Raw genomic sequence first — 14,741 nt, forward strand, 5'->3', positions numbered from 1 at the left:
TTCAAATCAGAAACTCAGGTCTAACTCTAGTAATCTTCGAACCTGAGATGTTCAGTTCTAATATATTTCATCTTCACTTTATCCGAACGAGAAACTCAAGTCTAACTCTAGTAGTTCTTCGAACCTGAGATGTTCAATTCTAATATATTTCATCTTCAGTTCATCCGAACGAGAAACTCAAGTCTAATTTAGTAGTTTTTGAACCTATGTTGATCAATTCTGATATATTTCGTCTTCAATTCATCTGAACGAGAAACTCAAGTCGAACTCTAGTAGTATTTGAATATGTGTTGATCAATTCTGATATATTTCGTCTTCAGTTCATCCGAACGAGAAACTCAAGTCTAACTCTAGTAGTTTGTGAACCTGTGTTGATCAATTCTGATATATTTCCTCTTCGGTTTATCTGAACGAGAAGCTCAAGTCTAACTCTAGTAGTATTTGAACCTGTGATGATCAATTCTGATATATTTAATCTTCAGTTTTTCTGAACGAGAAACTCAAGCCTAACTCTAGTAGTTTTTGAACCTGTGTTGATCAATTATGATATATCTCGTCTTCAGTTCATCCGAACGAGAAACTCAAGTCTAACTATATAGTAGTTTTTGAACCTGTGTTGATCAATTCTAATATATTTTGTCTTCAGTTCATCCGAACGAGAACTCAAGTCTAACTCTAGTAGTATTTGAACCTGTGTTGATCAATTCTGATGTATTTCGTCTTCAGTTTATCCGAACGAGAAACTCAAGTCTAACTCTAGTAGTTTTTGAACCTGTGTTGATCAATTCTGATATATTTCGTCTTCAGTTCATCCGAACGAGAAACTCAGGTCTAACTCTAGAAATCTTTGAGCCTGTGATGTTCGAATCTGATATATTTCGTCTCCAGTTCATCCGAATGAGAAACTCAGGTCTAACTCTAGCAATCTTTGAACCTGTGATGTTCGAATATGATATATTTCGTCTTCAGTTCATCCGAACGAGAAACTCAAGTCTAACTCTAGCAATCTTTGAACCTGTGATGTTCGAATGTGATATATTTTGTCTTCAGTTCATCCGAACGAGAAACTTAGGTCTAACTCTAGCAATTTTTAAACCTATGATGTTCGAATCTGATATATTTCGTCTTCAGTTCATCTGAACGAGAAACTCAGGTCTAACTCTGGCAATCTTTGAACCCTTGATGTTCGAATCTGATATATTTCGTCTTCAGTTCATCCGAACGAAAAACTCATGTCTAACTTTAGTAATCCTCGAACCTGGGATGTTCGAATCTGATGAATTTCATCTCCAGTTCATCCAAATGAGAAACTCAGGTCTAACTCTAGCAATCTTTGAACCTGTGACGTTCGAATATGATATATTTCGTCTTCAATTCATCCGAACGAGAAACTCAGGTCTAACTCTAGCAATTTTTGAACCCGTGATGTTCGAATCTGATATATTTCGTCTTCAGTTCATCTGAACGAGAAACTCAGGTCTAACTCTAGCAATCTTTGAACCTGTGATGTTCGAATCTGATATATTTCGTCTTCAGTTCATCCGAACAAAAAACTCATGTCTAACTTTAGTAATCTTCGAACCTGGATGTTCGAATTTGATATATTTCATCTCCAGTTCATCCAAATGAGAAACCCAAGTCTAACTTTAGTAATTTTAACCTGGGATGTTTTCAAATCTGATATATTTCTTCCCCAGTTCATATGAATTAAAAACTCAGGTCTAAATTTAGTATTCTTAACCTGTGATGTTTTCGAATCTGATATATTTCTTCTCCAGTTCACCTGAATTAGAAACTGAGGTCTAACTTTAGTAATCTTAACCTGGGACGTTTTCGAATCTGATATATTTCTTCTTCAGTTCTCCCGAATGAGAAACTTAGGTCTAACTTTAGTAATCTTCGAACCTGGGATGTTCGAATCTGATATATTTCTTCTCCAGTTCACCTGAATTAGAAACTCAGGTCTAAATTTAGTATTCTTAACCTGTGATGTTTTCGAATCTGATATATTTCTTCTCCAGTTCACCTGAATGAGAAATTCAGGTCTAACTTTAGTAATCTTAACCTAGGATGTTTTCGAATCTGATATATTTCTTCTCCAGTTCACCCGAATGATAAACTCAAGTCTAAATTTAGTATCTTCGAACCTAGGATGTTCGAATCTGATATATTTTGTCTCCAGTTCATCCAAGTGAGAAACTCGGGTCTAACTCCAGTAATCTTTGAACCTGGGATGTTCAAATATAACATATTTCTTCTGGAGTTCACCCAAATGAGAAACTCAGGTCTAACTTTAGTAATCTTAACCTGGGATGTTTTAGGATATGATATATTTCTTCTCCAATTCTTCCCAATGAGAAACTCAGGTCTAACTCTAGTAATCTTTGAACCTGAGATGTTCGAATCTGATATATTTCTTCTCTAGTTTTTCCAAATGAGAAACTCGGGTCTAACTCTATTAATTGAACCTGGGATGTTCGAGTATGATATATTTCATTTTTAGTTCATCCAAATCAGAAACTCAGGTCTAACTCTAGTAATCTTCGGACCTGGATGTTCGATTCTGATATATTTCTTCTTCGGTTCATCTGAACGGGAAACTATGGTCTAACTCTAGTAATCTTTGAACCTGGGATGTTCGATTCTGATATATTTAATCTTACGTTCATCCAAATGGGAATCTCAGGTCTAGCTCTAGTAATCTTTGAACCTGAGATGTTCGATTCTGATATATTTCGTTTTCAGTTCATCCAAACGGGAAACTCAGGTCCAACTCTAGTAATCTTTGAAACCGGGATGTTCGATTCTGATATATTTAATCTTCCGTTCATCCAAACGGGAATCTCAGGTCTAACTCTAGTAATCTTTGAACCAGGGATATTCGATTCTGATATATTTCGTCTTCAGTTCATCCGAACGGGAAACTCAGGTCTAACTCTAGTAATCTTTGAACCCGCGATGTTCGATTCTGATATATTTAATCTTACGTTCATCCGAACGGGAATCTCAGGTCTAGCTCTAGTAATCTTTGAACCTGGGATGTTCGATTCTGATATATTTCGTCTTCAGTTCATCCGAACGGGAAACTCGGGTCTAACTCTAGTAATCTTTGAACCCGGGATGTTCGATTCTGATATATTTCATCTTCCGTTCACCCGAACGGGAAACTCAGGTCTAATTCTAGTAATCTTTCAACCTGGGTTGTTCGATTCTGATATATTCCATCTTCCGTTCATCCGAACGGGAAACTCGGGTCTAACTCTAGTAATCTTTGAATCGGGGATGTTCGATTCTAGTATATTTCTTCTTCAGTTCATCCGAACGGGAAACTCAGGTCTAACTCTAGTAATCTTTGAACCCGGGATGTTCGATTCTGATATATTTTGTCTTCAGTTCATCCGAACGGGAAACTCAGGTCTAACTCTAGTAATCTTTGAAACCGGGATGTTCGATTCAGATATGTTTAATCTTCCGTTCATCTGAACGGGAATCTCAGGTCTAGCTCTAGTAATCTTTGAACCTGGGATGTTCGATTCTGATATATTTTGTCTTTAGTTCATCCGAACGGGAAACTCAGGTCTAACTCTAATAATCTTTCAACCTGGATTGTTCGATTCTGATATATTCCATCTTTCGTTCATCCGAATGGGAAACTCAGGTCTAACTATAGTAATCTTTGAACCTGGGATGTTCAATTCTGATATATTTCGTCTTCAGTTCATCCAAACGAGAAACTCAGGTCTAACTCTATTAATCTTTGAACCTCTGGTTTTCAATTATGATATATTTCGTCTTCAGTTCATCCAAACCAAAAACTCAGGTCTAACTCTAGTAATCTTTGAACCTGTGATGTTCAATTCAAATATATTTCGTCTTTAGTTCATCCGATTTTAGCCTTTAGTCTGCTAACTATTATACTACCCCGTTTCTGGAAAAGATGTATTTTCACTTTAGCCCAAAAAAAGCCAAATTTAAAAGTGATAGGAAAAGGAGGGAGTATATGCTATGGGGTGTATATAGTGTTTTCTCTGATCATTATTTTATAGCAGAGTATTTTACGGTTAGATGTCCATTCTTGATTTTTACGCACGGCTAGAGATGAAGCATATTTCTTTGTACTTAGAGATAAATTTAAGTCTTTTATATGGACGCATAGAGATCAGATATAGTCTTCTATATAGACGGCTGGAGATGAACATACCACCTCGTTCTTCATTATTCATTCATGTTTCATTTTTCAGAGAACAAACCAAAACCTAGCTTTTTCTCTCACAAGAAATTTTTTCCCACCATGATTCGATCTCAATCTTTGCATAATTTACTTCGATCTGTAACTAATTTCTTCGATCTATAAGTATTTTCTTTCTTTAATAGTAGAAAAAAGATGGAAACCCATTTTGTTTCCTCATCAGTATAGAAGAGTAAGACAGAAATCAACAGTGAAGACGTTTTGAATCCCCTTTTATTTCATCATCAATAGTATTATCGGTGGATTTCTCTGTGGTAAGAAACATGAAGTGAAATCCCTAATTTTCTTAGTTTCAGTTTTTTTTTATAAATCTGATTTATACTTCATTTATTCATTTCATTTAGTAATTATTTTTGTCTAGCCAAGCATATGGGTAATGATATGTGGGATGTGGCTATGGATAGAAGGACACGAAGCTGGTCGAGAAATTGGTTATGTTGAGCAGTATTAGGTGAGATTTGATTGTAGGTGTAGATTTTGATTTTGTATTGACGAATTTACTATATCATTTTCTAGAACATCAGCAGGTAAAGTTTGGGTTTTTATTTTCGTCTCTCGTTATTTGGTTGAAACTAAAATCTCTTTTGGTTTTTCTTTTTGTGGAATTGATGATCTAAATGTAAGATTGTTAGGGTTTCAATTGACTTGATCTAAAATGTCTGGTGGTGGTATTAGATCCAAGTAACCACGGAGTGATGCATTTTTGCAAGGTAGGGTTGTCCGATAAGTTTTTTTTTCTTCTAGGTTGAACATGTTAGTGCTCGAAGGAACCTGCTTGCAGAAATTACTAGCCCCTGCATTGTCAAGCTCTACTTTTCATTTCAAGATTCGAAGTACTTGTATCTGATCATGGAATATTTTCCTTGTGGTGACGTGATGTACCTGCTCATAAGAGAAGACGCCTTATCTTCAATATTCATAGGTTGTATTAGTATTTTTTTCGGCAAATGTTGTTTTTGGTTTTTTCTTCCTGTGCTTAATTGCTATGAGCAAATAAAAAATTATCTTGGGGCTTGTCTTTGAATTCGCTTCAGTCGAGCTTCTAATGTAGGTTTTCTTTAGGAGGCTATTGGTGTTGTTTTCCTCTTGTTTGTTGGTGTTGATGGTGTGTTAATGTGATGGAAAAATAGTCGGAATCATTGTCATTATTGTTTCTTTTTCAGGTAGTTTATATTTGAAGCAAGTAGAGAGACAAACACGTCGATCTGTGTTTGTGTGGCGGCTTCAACGAAGAAAGCTAAATTAGCAGCTAAGACAGCTTGTCAAACAGAGAAAAGATGGGTATATAAATGCTTCGCTCTGTAGTCTATAAAGGTCATGCTTTTAAACCATTTACGTAACTTCCCACTAGTTGCTACTACTATAAAATTGATATTTTGTTGCATTTTGGTTAGTTCATTTTGGTGCGATTTCAGGTTGCATGATTCAGGTGTTATTGCTTCTTTTGAAAAAAAAACTGAAAGTCATTATTTTTGATTGGTTCGCATGGATGCATTACTATTGGTTTTTGACTAAGGATGGTATTGAGTTCTTGAGGACTTATTTGTATCTACAATCTGGGACTGTGCCTAATATTTTGAAAGTTTGAAGAAAGCGGATCAAACTGGTAGAGCACCACAGGGTGCTTTTCTTTACTGCTTACTTGGTCAAAGCATTTGGTCGATTGGTAGTGTTCTTGAGTTAAAGTGTTGGTTTCAAATCTTAATTTTTGATGTTCTTGTAAGAAGTTAACTATTTACTGTCCCCAATCCTGTTTTTGTTGTTCAAATGCACATGTTAGATTATTTTTTGTGATGTGAGCTGTTGTATCTTATAATACCTTGTTTATGGAAGTTCATATTTGTTGCAGATGACACAACTAATATCCCGGACAAAATGCCAATCCGCAACCTGATCCCACAGCCGTGGAGGACATATCAATTTGTTCCGTATTTTCGATGGCGTAGGCATCGAGCTGCTGCTAAGTGCAGGTATATCTGATATGTTCTTGTCATTCTATTTCTTTTTTTTTTTTTTTTTTCTGTAATCTGTACTGCACATTGTATTACTGTTCTAAGTTTATTGTCTTATTGTTCAGGTGGAAGTGGGAGTCCTGGTTCAACCGATGTATAGGTACCAAAATCTTTATTCACACATGGTTGAGTTGCTTAAGTTTAAGTATTGTGTTGTTATTGTTTTGAATTCACTTTTTGTTTATTTTTGCAGGTGGATTCAAGGTTTGAGCATAGAACTGGCAAGGTACGCAGCTATGGACCTCCATACGAATGACAACCAACGAGTTTTATTGGTAAGGATTGTAATTGATGAAGTTTGTGGATTATCTGCTAAGACTTCTATAGATTCACCGTGATAAGTTTTGGGCCAGGATCTTAATCTCTCCATGAGTTAGGGTTGTTGGAATTTTTTATATATGATGAGTTCTTGACTTGAAAATTTTAAATTCAAGTGATAGCCTTGTCCTTCGGTTGGTATATAAGTAATGATGTGCAAAATTTGGAGAATGAGAAGATAACAATGCAATATTGTTCAAATCTGATAGGTATATAAGTAATGATGTGCAGTATCTTTATTCCAAAATGTCCAAGGAGCGAAATCATTTTTACATTGGTTAATGTTTGGTTATCTTTTTCAGGTATTATATTTCTTCTTTTTCTTTTACCATTTTTTTTCCATCTCCTGTATTTAACTACTGAGTTTCAAGTAAATAGCTTGATCGTGGTTGTCTTACTTTCTTGTTCATCTCTAGTAAAATTTATGTCAGATTTGGACATTTGACCTGATTGTCATTTTTGCTATTCTAACAGCTTCCCAGGGAAGGCTGCTGGTGTTAAAATTGCTAGTGGAGCAGCGGCAGCTCCAGCAGTAGAAGCTGCAAAGGTGAAATTTTGCTTTTCCATTACTGACACAGACATAGCTCACAATTTCATATGTTAGGGGATTAGTAGTTGTTTCACATAAGCAATCACTTTGGAAGTATATATCTGTAAGAAGATTGGTAAATTTATAGTTTGACGGAAGCAATCAATTGGAAAATGTAGTCATAAAAAGATTTATGGATACTCCGTGGGATCACATGTACATATGCAAATGTATATGATTGATGTACTTGTGCAATATACATGTGAAAATGTATAGCTTGGCACGTGCTTTCAGCTAAGATTTGACGACTTGAACCCTCACATGTTGAAGACTTACTTATTGACTCTTTTAGTTATGTGAGTCTGATTGGGACTAAGAAATATTAGATAAAGTGATCCCAGTCAATACTCAGCTACAAAATTTATATCGGTTGTGAGAATAATTTGATTTTGCTATGCTTTTTTATTTTTGGTGTTACAGATTTCTTACGTATTGCTTTCTTGTGATTTTTTAGTGAATGGGACCAACCTGCTGTGTCTGTTCATGTTAAGGTAATAATTGCAGGTTACTTGGTTACGGATTACCCACTCTATTAGAAACAATTATCTTTTGTTCATAGAAAATAGATTGATAGAGCCAATATGATAAGTATGTATAGTATATCATTGCTTTCAAATGTTATTATTGTGTGCAACTGCAAGATTATGAGAAGTATGCATTCTGTCTATTGCAGGTATCTTGTTCATTGGGGTTCCTTGACATGTTCAAGTATGTCATTTCAACCAAGATGGAAGTTCTGAATTCGAGTCAAGGAGGACCTAATTACTCAGCTCTTCCTTTTGTTAAGGTAAACATATTATGGATGCTTAAAATTATAGAATTATCGTTTCAGAAAGATCTTTATTTTGTTTTCTTTGTATTCTTGTGGGTATTGTTAAATTGTTACGTGAACTAATCTCTCAAACTGTTTTCTGTAAGATTAATATCTCAAGAATATGGAGCGTATAATCTTGTTGAGCTTATTCACTTCAAACTGTTTTGTAAAGGTACATTCACTTCATACTAGTTTTCCGTGTTAGTGGTTTGTGTTTGTAAGAGGATTTAATGTTATGAGTGAAGCATCACTATGACCTGGTTTAGCCTTTATTCTTGCTTATGATTTATAGTTTTTTTTTGCTGCTTCAGATGGACATAGGAGAATGACCTGGGCTGCTTCTGATTTATGTTTTCACTGAATTGTAAATTGTGTATCGAAAAGAACAGATTGCAATTGTGTTTCAGGTTTAAATTTAATTGTGTCCCAGGCCTGTAAACTGAGATCCATGGTGACCTGTATCGCAGGCCTGTAAACTGAGATCCCAGGTCCATGAGAATGACCTGAGCTGCCTATTTTGTTAATTGTAATTAAATTTTTATCACGGTTTTAACTGTAACAACAATAGTGAGTAAAAGCAACACGTGCCGTCATCTGAGAGTTGTTGCAAATAAGAGTAACAATTTAACTGTTAGTCGTAACTGAAGGACTGCAAGTGTCCCCGCTTGTTTGTTGCAAATATTGTGTAACAATTAACTATTAGAACAAGTGTGGCAAGTTGAACACGTGTCGCAATCATAAAATTAGTTCAATTGTGACTACTAGTTATTCTAACGGTTTCTAAGTGTGACTGTATTTGGCCATTGTCACAGATAAAAGCGCTACAAAGGCTATCACAATTATTAATAACGACCTGTTTACTACAGGTTATAACCATTACAAATTTTATCAGTAACAGATATAACCTGTGACAAAATCCTGGAAATGGTGTCGTGCAACTACCACTAACTCTCGACCCCCTCCTCTGTTCTTCTCCGGTCTCTATTATATATGCAGCAACCCAAAATCTCCCGGGAATATCTTCTTTTTCTTTTATTCTCTTCCACGGAAAATATTTCTCCGGGAATCATTTATTTCCTTTTTCTCTTCTCCTACGCATCTTTTATTGCAGTCCAAAACTCGTAAAGATAGAATGAATTCTTCAGAGAAGATATCTTCCTTTGTTCACATCGAAATTTCCAAATATTCGACCCAGACCCGGTATTCTTTCCTTTTCTGTTTTATCGTGTTTATACGTGAACCTTCCTATTTTAACAAACTACCAAATATAAAGAAGATTTCATACGTTCTTTTTGATTCCAACACGTCACTCCTCCCTGCCTTGTCGCAATAGACTTAAACCAATCGGTATGCAAGAATAACTTGCACAAAGTCATCACAAAATCTTCGTATATTCTCTTCCCTTTTTAACCGAGATAAATAAGGAAATCTTCCTCTCTTTTTTTCGAAACAAACCCTACTACCTACCCTGTTAAGACGAAATAGGGCCTAACCAATCGAACCACGTGACAAAATCCGAGTAAACCTCTGCCAAAAATCAACACAGGAAACTCGCAGGTGAACTGAAATTTCCCGTCGAAAATTCAGTTTGAATTGGTGAAGAAAAGGTGTCCCCTTATCCAGAGATGGACTCCCTTTAGCCACTAGGTGCAAATAGTATATTCATGGGGTGCCCTTATACGATTGAGGTGCCCCTTATCCATTTGAGGGGGGGGGGGTGCCTTTATCATTTGTCTTAGATGAAAATAACAATTCTTCGGGATGTTTCCAACATATTTCCGGTGTGCCTTTACGCATATTCTGGGTGCCTTTATGATTCATCCCGGCGGTGCAAATATCACTTTTCGAGTCAATTTTGCCGCAAAAGTCTATTTCTCAAAAAACATAAAATAATCAAATAAATACAAAATCGAGCACTAACAGTACACATAATTGAGAACCAAATAGACACATAAATGCGTCTGTCAGACTATACGACAACAAGATAACTTGTGTGATTTACTACGGATACAAGATCGAAACAATACAACTACGAAGTATCATTACTTGATAATAGGTTCGCACTTAACCAAACACTATACGATTGCTATCAAGTAATTAAGAATTAACGTTTGTGTATTTTACTTCTAATTATAATAAACAATTATAATTGCGGAAATAGAAAAGTAAAATACACAACAAGATTTTGTTAACGAGGAAACCGGAAATGCATAAAAACCCAGGGACCTTGTCCAGAATTCAATACTCTCAGAATTAAGCCACTATACAAAACCTAAACCAATTTGGTATAGTTGAGACCAAGCAACTAAATCTGTAGTTCACCTAGTTCCTCAATATCCATGCGCCTCCAACTTGCAATAAGTCACGCACTTGGAACAATTCCTTTGTTCGTATTCCAAAAATTAAAGGAATAACAAATATGTTCGGTAACAACTCTTTTCAAACAACGTGATACGAGTTTGACAAAAGGCTCTTCCGTTTAACCAATAAACTCCTTTGTCGGGTTCTTAGATAGATCTATTCAGTAACTACCAAAGTAATTGTTTAGACTATGCAATCAATACTATGAATCACAAAGAAATGTATTGATGCCGCTCTACGCAACTAAAAATCCAATCTATCAAAAGATAAACCAATTATAGCTGGATCCCCAGCCGATCAAGTTTTGTGCACACCAAAGATTATGAACTCAAATAAGAAACCTTCTTTGTCTTAAAATCTTCTTAGATATTCAATAAACACCTGCACACAAACAACTTGAATCTCTTGTGATCAATCACACACAGAACAGAGTCTGTTAACGATGGATTATCACAAGACGTCCTTAGATCTACAAACTGTCTAAAGATCCCTGTCGATACTTCGATCTAGTTTGAGTGAATCTTATATCAGAAGAGAAGATTCTCAAGCATAAACAAACTAGGTGCAATCAAAGTTCAACAACCGTTAGTCAATCAAATCAATCGAAAACTAATAATATACTGCAATTATCTAGTTTCCCACCAACGGTACTCGTAGAGTTTCTCAATCCCAATGAAGTCTTTAAAACGAGCGGTCGTAAGAGACTTCGCCTAATTAGGATACTTTCCTCTCCGAATAGATGGCTCCACCAATAACAACACAACTAGGTACTTTTGCTAGCTCCGAGGATTAGTTTGATCGAAATACAAACTTCAATATTTATAGACCAAGGAAGTTTGGACACCAAGGAATTTCCAAAACCGAATATTCTCAAAGATATGCAATAAATCCAAAATCGGTTTTCATAATTCCTGGAAATGCTCTATCCAAATATTGACCGAAATCTCAGTAGAAAATCTCCAATTAGTAAATGCACATTACCAATTTTTATTTTCTAAAAATATGCATTTGATTGCTGGAAATTAAACGCATATGAAATTAAAAACCTTAATTAAAAGATTCTCAATTTATTTCGATCTACATCTTTACTTTCTAAATCCTTTTTCATATTTACAATCTTGGAACCGATTTGCCACACTTCCAAACGAGTTTAGAATTGGTTCATCTGATTTCCAAGAACTATATGATTGATCAAAAACATTCAATCACCATTCATGAGTTTAACGGTTCTACCAAACGCAAAGTTCGGTTTTACCTCCAAGTGGCTACTAGGATCGGTTACACTAGTTTCCATAAAATGGCTAACTAAGTACTAGGATCGGTTTCCACTATCTTATGGTATTACTTGTGATCGGTTGCACAAGTTATAGGATCGGTTACACCAATTAATAAATCTTGTTAACCTACTACAAGGATCGATTACACATCTTGTGATTACTCCCACCAAGTACTAGGATCGGTTACCCAATGTCTAGGATTGGTCACACCAATTACAAATATCGATCATACCATCTCAGGTGATTACTTAAGATTGTTTTCACTAATAAAATTCATACCGATACATAAGTCAGGCATTGTGAATAGTTTTACCAAGATACATAAACAAGTTATGAGCGGTTATACTAAACACACATATTGGTAATCCAAAGATTTGCAGTGAATAACAATACCAATAAGCCTAGCGATTTCCCTTTCGATTCACAAAACAAGTTTATGAATTGTACTTCCTTTAAACAAATGTAAAACATTGTTTCCTAGTATAAAATCTTCAACCCATACCCATACATAATCACAATAACTTTCATACGATTATGTCGATGTCTTATATACGAAGTTCAAAAGATAGGCGTTATACTTCGAATTATAATTCCTTAATACTACGTCTAACTAGAGTATAATCGTTCACAGCTTCGCAGTTATGTTTTCAATATAACACGACTTGAAAGATACGTTAGGAATGAAATAGTTCAAGTCAAAATATTACTAACCTCAACAGAAAGTATGATTTCGTCGATGTAGATCTTTACTTCTACACATTCTTCAAATCTTCGATTAATACTTGTAAGTCTCATATCCTAATAACTTTCTAGCTAACCTATACGAAGTTGACTCTAGTAAATAATCAAGCGACTCTTTAAATGAGTTTTGGTTCACTAAAATATGACAACGAAACTTGACATACCAACGCTTGGTGGGTTCAACCGAGCAATGCTCTAACAATCTCCCCCTTTGTCAATTTTAGTGACAAAACTCTTACATCATATGGATAAACAAATTACAAGAATTCATTATACATACGCTTGATTCCAAGTTTCAACAGTACAATAACCTGCATATATTCGATCCATAAATGTTGTTGTTGACATTATAATAACAAAGCTAATACTCCCCCTAAAGGTGAGATAGGTAGATTTTCAATCCGCACATCTTTGTTATTTTCTCTTGTAGTCCATATAACTACAAATCATCATATGATATGTTTCTCCCCCTTAGTCAATGCTTTACTCTTTTGTTAGATATAACGTTTTGGCACCATTGTACTTTCCTTAGTGAATCACATCACTTGTTTACTCCATATATTTCTCCCATTTTTCGTCACAAAATGATAAAGGTACGAGCAAATAAAGGACAAACCGAAAGGATCTTACAAATCTAAAAGACTCGCATAACCTATAACAGTTAAGCACGAAGGTTTCACATACCATTTTAGATAACCAATATCAAAACCGAAACTACAAAGTAATTTTATTTTGATATGTTATCAAGGAAACAATTTCCCGAAACAACTTTCCCTAATAGTTTAGCAAATTAAAAATTGAATAAGCACCTTAGTTCTTTTGCTAAACCGATTGTACAAATACAATCGCTTGTTTGATAAGACCAAAACAAAGATCAGAATTAACTCTATTTTTCTCATCAGGTTCTAATTCGAACAATAACTTAGACCTTTCACTTTAAACAAGACATGTACTAGGTTAGTTAACTAGTATCTCTTGTTAAGGCATTCAGTTAGACTTGAATAACCGAATCCTCCACTTTGATAAGTCTAACTAAGATCCGAATTAAATTAGTTTCTCTTATCCGGAACCGAAATGGACTAAACAAATGATCCCGATTTTTTTTGTTAAGACATAAACAATTCATACAAACCAAATAAATTAAATTGCATAATTATTTATCTTAACCGGAAGTAATTGAAACAAACATTGACATTAAAGCATCGCAATTGCACGAAATTTCGTTAAGCCTAAACAATTGATACCAAACAATAAAGCAAGATAACAATAGTTTTTCTCAACCGAAAACAATTAAATCACACACACATCCATACACAAATATGGAATAAACATCAATTGTATCGAAATTTTGTTAAGCAAAAGCAAAATATATGTAATAAAATCAGGCTTTTCTTAAATAGGAAAACAATTAACTAACAAATTCGTTACCTCAAGTTCCGCATCCTCTTCTCCTTTTCTTCGACTTTCTGGAGAGGAATATCATTGTGTTGTCATCCTATCGCAAGAACAAAAGAACAACAACAACAACCTTTACCAGAGAAACGTTGAAATCGGTTTTAACTAATGCAAAGAAAAAGTTGAAAACCCGAAACACATATGCTTTTATGCTAAACCAAAAGCGATTCAACATATTGTGACTTTTTCACACATGAGTTTCAATCGGAACCCCTTATGATCCTTTGATAAATCCTACCAACATGGGCTAGAACTCAATCCCGCTAAATCAAAAAGTTACCCAAACCATAAGGGTTCACACAATATGAGATCGAATATTAAGGTTATGAAAACTGAAATCAAACATCCCATAAACACATAGAAATAATATAATGCATTCAAGCACATGCTATGTTGTCGAAAAACTATCACAAGAAAAATTAAAAAATAATAATTTTATTCGTAAATAATGGATAGTTTTATTCAAAACAGACCTTATACAATTACTGAAAGAAATCAAAAACTGATGTTTATTTTCCTGAAAAAGAGTTTAAACTTATTCATCCTTGTTATCCTCTGTTTCCATGAATTCATCAAGGTTTTCTTCAAACAGTTCCAGATTGGTAGAGTGAAAACTAATCATTTGAAGATTACGAAAGTCTTTGTAAGATGCCCAACAAACAACATGGAAAATAATTTGCTTATTAGCAATTGAGGATAATTCCTTCAGAAGTTCCTTTCTTCCGATCAGTTCAAGAACTCCTTCACATAGATTTGTTGCTCTTACTTCCGTAAGAGAGAGCATGATCTGATATGAGCACAAATCAGAACAAAGTTCGAGTCTTCCTTTATTAGAGGAATCCAAGATACTTTCCACTTCTTGAATACAATATTCTCCCACAAATTTACTGTATGATCTCTTATTCACAGTGAAAAGTATTATATG

General features: G+C 34.8%; 1 long non-coding RNA gene across 7 annotated transcripts; it reads left to right on the top strand.

The window, feature by feature from the left end:
- Positions 1 to 4,198: 4,198 nt before the first annotated feature.
- On the top strand, positions 4,199 to 8,616 carry LOC113333490. 7 transcript variants are annotated; one of them, XR_003352065.1, is made up of 14 exons: positions 4,199 to 4,503; positions 4,611 to 4,700; positions 4,874 to 4,959; positions 5,148 to 5,171; positions 5,413 to 5,563; positions 6,099 to 6,219; positions 6,327 to 6,361; positions 6,455 to 6,536; positions 6,789 to 6,881; positions 7,054 to 7,126; positions 7,623 to 7,659; positions 7,842 to 7,955; positions 8,087 to 8,154; positions 8,294 to 8,616. It is a non-coding gene; the product is annotated as an uncharacterized LOC113333490 (long non-coding RNA). The 7 variants fall into 7 exon arrangements; XR_003352063.1 differs by lacking the exon at positions 5,148 to 5,171; XR_003352064.1 differs by lacking the exon at positions 5,148 to 5,171 and having other exon boundaries at positions 5,413 to 5,530.
- The last annotated feature ends 6,125 nt before the right edge of the window (positions 8,617 to 14,741 follow it).

This window comes from Papaver somniferum, unplaced genomic scaffold, assembly GCF_003573695.1.
Source record: "Papaver somniferum cultivar HN1 unplaced genomic scaffold, ASM357369v1 unplaced-scaffold_133, whole genome shotgun sequence".
NCBI lineage: Eukaryota > Viridiplantae > Streptophyta > Magnoliopsida > Ranunculales > Papaveraceae > Papaver > Papaver somniferum.